Source organism: Microtus ochrogaster, chromosome 18 (assembly GCF_000317375.1).
Source record: "Microtus ochrogaster isolate Prairie Vole_2 chromosome 18, MicOch1.0, whole genome shotgun sequence".
Classification (NCBI taxonomy): domain Eukaryota; kingdom Metazoa; phylum Chordata; class Mammalia; order Rodentia; family Cricetidae; genus Microtus; species Microtus ochrogaster.
In genome coordinates, this window is record NC_022020.1 from 43,604,059 (window position 1) to 43,610,329 (window position 6,271).

A 6,271-nucleotide genomic window follows, 5' to 3' on the forward strand; every position below is an offset into this window, starting at 1 on the left:
GACCAAAGCATCCAACAGTTCTCTAACCTGGTAAAACAAACTCAACAGCAACAAGGGCTGGGCACCCTTTGTTAAGCTTTTATCCTTTGTGATTATTTCCAATACCTCATTCAGTGGCCTCATTACTTTTGAATCCTCGCTGCCTCTGCTTCTGTTATCCAAGCGTGTTTTGCACAGATCGGGCATCACGTGTGATCTATTCGGAGTTGGTCTGAAAAATGTATTTCCGTGGCTTAAATTAAAAGGGAGCATGATCATTTATCACTTTTGAAAGATAGAATTTTTTTTCACAATCATTTTGCACATCAATGAGAAGGGGCTAGGCCTTTTAACCGGTTCTCAATTGAATGTGTACAATGGCATGCCATGCAGTACCGTGTCCACACAAATATAAATGCCTTCCTGTTTGTTTCCCTTTCTCATCTCCAAGTCTCTGTGAGGCAACCAAGGTGGGATGCAGAAGACGGAAGCCTATGGTAAGCAGGTGTTTTCCACTGCAGAGCTTTGGAACTGGCTAGTTCAAAGGTACATTCTGAAAGCAAGCGTTACCGAGTCGTAATGAAAAGTTCTGAGTCACAGCAGACCTGGGAAGAAGAGAGGCTTCAAAACTGGGATGAATACTCTAAGCACCTGCCATGGATTTATCCAATTAAAGGATACACTCAGATTTCAGGTTTTAGAACTATCCCGGCAACATTTGCTGGTTGCTCTCTGACCAGAGCTATCCCAACAACACCTTCTGGTTGCTCTCTGACCAACATTCTGCGGGGTGTTCTCTCACCAGCAGAGAGTCACAGAAGACCTACAGAGCTAAACAACTTAATTTGAGCTTCAGCCTCTTATATTGGGAGGACGCTTTAATTCTGCCCTAGTGGCAATAGCAATTTCAGAACTGGAGTGAGCTATTTAAAAAATCCTTGGGCTTGTGAGAAGGCCCAGTGGGTCACGTGACTGTCACATGGGTCTGACAACCTGTGTTTGGTGCCTGGAACCCACAAAAAGATGGAAGGAGAGAACCAACTTGACAAAGGTGTCACTTTATCTTCACAGACACACAGACACACACACACAAACACCACTCATGCATGAGCATGAACGTTCCCAAAGCAATAATAAATTAAAAAATGAACAAAAAAATTAAAGACAAAAAGAAATACTCGAATCAGAAGATTCTTAGATTTTTGCCTTTATGACATCTTAAAAGTTTTATCAAGGGTTAGTTTGAAAGTTTCCAACATCTACTTCTTTTTTTTCAGTGTTTTATTTTATTTTATTATTATTTTTATTTATTTATTTATTTTTATTTATTTATTTATTTATTTATTAAAGATTTCTACCTCCTCCCCGCCACCGCCTCCCATTTCCCTCCTCCTCCCCTGATCAAGTCCCCCTCCCTCGTCAGCTCAAAGAGCAATCAGGGTTCCCTGCCCTGTGGGAAGTTCAAGGACCACCCACCTCCATCCAGGTCCATGGGGATGTTCTATCGGAAACTCACCAAGGCCAGCTGGCCTGGGTCTGAAAAAGCCTGGGATAAAACTGGACTCGCTGAACATAGCGGACAATGAGGACTGCTGAGAACTCAAGAACAATGGCCATGGGTTTTTGATCCTACTGCACGTACTGGCTTTGTGGGAGCCTAGGCAGTTTGGATGCTCATCTACTTCTTTTTAAAATCAAGGGTTGGCATTCGGATGTCTTAGCATATGGTAGTGGGAATCTAAAAGTAAGCACACATTTCTGAAATCACTAAAGGAGCCTCCTTGGGGAACCAACCCAAGAGACCAGCATGAAAGCCGCAGAACAAGCTTCAGAGATAGCCATTCTATGCACTGGACAAGCAATTTAATTCATTTCTCAAGAAGGCAATTGCAGGGTCAGGTAAAAATGGATCCTTGGACCACTAAAAGAGAAGTAACATCTCTCATGAGCTGAGAGGAGCACATTCTGCATCCCTGTGACGTCATGACTGGAGACGTGAAACAGGAGTTATGTTTGGAGAGTGTCCCCATAAACCGGTGGAGAGACTGCTGTTCATTTGCTGATGACAATAAACTCATAGAATAGGGAAGTTAGCACTGATCTCTGCATGTTTTAACCTTAATAAAAGAGAATATAGGTTGCTAGTAGAGTCCACTTTTAGTCCACTTCTCGTTTTTTATTTAGAAGTCTCAGAGACTGGCATAAGCTTGAGTAGATCTGGGGGTGGGGTGAGAGGGTGGGGTGGGGGGTGGAGGATATGCAGGCTCATATGTTCCATAGTGGAAGTCAGAAGACAACTTCAGGTGTAGGTCCTTTGCTTCTGCCTTGTTTGAGAAAGAGGGTCTTTGCTGGTTTTCACTGCAAACACCACGCTACATGGCCTGCCAGCTTCCAACGTTCATCCTGTCTCCACTGCATCTCCCCATCAAAGCATCGGGATTACAGATGCTCATGCTAGGCATCCATCCTTCACTTACCTTCTGGGGACTTGACCTTTGATCCTCATGTTGCACGGCTTGTACTCCAGCCCGACCAGAACAATTTTAGTGTTTAGTGATGCATGTAACGAAAGGTGCCAGGCATATCCTCTCTCTGAAATCAACTGTATTCATGTACATAAATTACCAGAAAGGAAAATGATATTATAAAATACAAAGAGGACTGAGGGAGAAAAATCGAGACTGTTGCATATTTGGTTATTGTCAATGTTGCATTGAGACGTAGACTTCCTCTGGTTAGAGAGGAAGTCCAACATGTCAGAAAGGGCTCCGAGAACTAATTTCCTTGCTGTGGATTTGATTCCTGCATTTAACTAGTAGTTAACACAGGCTTAAATAAAAAGAAAGCCAGAAACAGCCAGGAAATTAATGGGGAAAGACTACTGAATGAACTATTGAAGGATCTTTTCCCAAATTTCCCACGTGTCCATAAACTCAAAAGACCCATTTGGCTTCCCAGCTTTTGGTTAAAGGGATAGATACATAAGAGAACACAGAGAAAAATAGGTCTCTATGAAGGGACTTGGTGGAATACAGGTCTGTGAGGATTACATGCTTAGAAGGCAAATCATAGGAAAATTATCTTTTTCTCTTTCTTTCTTTCTTTTTTTGAGACAAGGTCTTAGTATGCAGCCCAGGCTTATTTTGAACTCATGAACTCTGTCTCCCAAGTGCCGAGATTATAGATGTGTGCAACCTTGTCTGAATCAACATAACTGTGTTAACTGTGCTCTTCCCCAGGCTACTGCAGTTTCACAACTGTCAGTGTGGAATATGCCACAATAAATGAGGTCAGATATGAAAAACAACATTTAAGAAATATCTTCCGTTTTTTCTTTCCTTCTTTAATCAAGATATCATCTTTATCAAACCCATGTTATCCTACTTGTCACAAATGTCAGTTCTGACCTTAAGGATGTAAAAGAGAGAGCCTCCCAGAAACAACACTGTAAGTCCTTGGTACATGGTAATTGGCATTTATTTACTATGCCAAGAAAGAACACAAGGATTATTTATTTGAGAAGAATAGACTATAAAGCTGCCCTTAGAATTCTCACAAATAGGAAGGTCATAGGCTGTGTCAAAAACTATACAAAATGCGGTAGTAAAGAAAAAGAAGCAATGCTATACCTTCTAGCTTGAGTGCCTTTCCTCTGGCTTCCGGTGCCTACACACGGCTCCATTCATAAACTATTCAGTGGAAAGTTCCAGGCGTTCCATTCTGAGTAGCACTATGACACTCACGCTGAACAGGCAGATCACACTCTGGTCAGCGGCCATCTTGACCAGTGTTTGTTGTGAAATCATTCTGGCGCAGGGGCAGAACAGTGTGTCGTGAGGCCTGCACCATTCGCTTCGCTCCTCTTACCGTGTAGGGTGTATTATTATCACATCGTTACAAAGTGAGTGAGTACGATCTGAGAGCATGCTTGGCAAAGTCCTAGTCACATGACTTCTACCAGAGCACATTGTCATAACTGGTCTATTTTTGTTATTGCTAACCTATGTGGCCATGAATTCCCAAGTTGTGCTTTATCCTATGCACTTCTGTGTTAGAAGAAGCACGTGGCATATATAATACGTGATATTATCTGTGTTTCTGGTGTCCACTGGGGCTCTCGAGATGTATCCTCAGTAGATAATGAGGAGCTAGCATGCACACACTCATGTGTGCACAGAAAACTCCCTGAGAAGATTGTGTTCCAAAATCAATGGTAGCTACTTCTAATGAAAAAAAATCACTGCGAATAAATAGAAAGGGACACTGTTTTCATTGCAAATACCTTTGTGCTGATTTTCATTGATGGTGTCTACATATTGGATTTGCAAACGCTTTGAAGGTATAGTGAGGAGAGAGATTGCACCCACAGAGCATTTACAGGCAAGTAGAGCATACTACATTGACACCAAAATTACAGTGCCACGTGAGAAACGGTCAGAGAGTGTTATGCAGACGGACCCAGAGTGGCTCACAGCACGCATATTGTCTTATAAAAAGAGGAGATCATATGCATGGCCATACCTCCCTTTGTCTTCCTGTTAGCAGCCAAGTTGTTTTTGGAAAACGAAACTCACAAACTTGGTCCATCGAGCTGAAACTGACAGATTCTCGTGCAAGGACACAGATGGAAGCTTGCTGGGATTTTAACCTCAAAGGAAGTCGCATCTAAGTAGACCATGTGTTTGCTCCTGAGGGGAAGAACCGGGTTTTAATATAGTCCCTCTGACGATTTCTTTCTTTTGGCCTTTTATTTGTAGTTGGCGCTCATGAGGGGTTGAGAATCAGGTTCACGGCCGCCACCATCACTTGTTAAAATTCCTTGAGCGGAGGTCATGGGCCAGGTTTGCATTTTCAGTGAATTCTTTCATGCAGGGTGATGGGCTGACTGGATGGCCTGGGCCAGGCTTTGGACACTCGGCCACAATGGTAACTGTGCCGTGGCAGTCAGGCTGAGGGCCATTTGCACAGTGTGACGTGCCCCGTGCTTTGTCCACTGCCAGTGGCTTTGATGATGCGATCATCAAATGGGGCATTGTTAGAAACAAAGACCGTTTCATCTTGACATGGACAGAAAGGCTGAATGACTGAAAAGCTTGAAGAGTTAAGTTTCTCACCAGAAACGGCCAGTCTGGGAAGTGCTGGGGGCCATACCATCCTTTAAACGCACACAGATCTTCCATTTTTTTGTGTATTGTTTGCCGGAATTCTCTATTCCATGCTTCTGGGAGAATAAAATAGTGAAATGTTTAAATGTAAGAAACACAATGGCCCGATAGTGAAAATGCTGTGCCCATTGGTTCCCCTCTGTCAGAGTTCCTTTAAAAGATGGCAGAAACCTCATGGTACATTTTGGATTGAGCCACACATCAGCTCCAACCATTGTCCTGCCCTTCCTCAGAGGGCTGCCTGTTTGGATATTATGTCTCTGCATGTTCCATTGCCCTTTCCTTTCTTGCAGCCTGTCATTTAGTATGAACAGATATATTCAAATATGAATTTATTTTCTCTATTTAGAAAGCTATTATTGTTCCTAAGGAAATTATTCCATGAATTAATGTAGTCAGTATAAATAGAAAAGGTCAGCCGTCTATTAGACAGGCTATCAGATAAAAAGTGTCTGGTGGTGCAAATACAAAATATCAGTCCAGGTGATTCAGTCAAGTTTTGTTCTTAGTTAACAGCCAATAGCAACAGAAGTTAAAGAAGAAGCAGAAGTGAAATTATGAAGATAGAGATTGACCACCATTTGACAAAGTCTAGAATAAATCTTCATTAAATTCTGAAATGATTTTTTTCACCTAAAGGTTATAACAATGACAAAGTATAACATGGATTCTTATGATTTTGCATTTTAATTACATTACTGATATTTATAAATTTATAATATTGAGAACTTCTGTTTCTCTATGAAACTACTTGGCATTCTGAATTTCATGCCAAGCAGTTTAGAGAGTGCTAAAAAGACAAACAGCTGTAACATTTTCAATTTTAATTTCAACTATCTAGTAAAAGCAGCTGTTATAATAACATTGCAAAAATTGTCATCCGACCCATGTCAGAGATGAATGATGGCCTCATTCACATTAAAAATCCAATTTCTGGGCTAGGGAAATGGTTTAGTGGTTAAGAATGCACATGTCTATTGCAAAGGACCTGAGTTCAGTTCCCATGTCAGGTGGTCCACAACTCCTGTAATTCCAGTTCCAGAGGACCACATGCCCTCTTCTGGCCTCCATGGCGTGTGCGCGCACACACACACACACACACACACACACACACACACACACACACA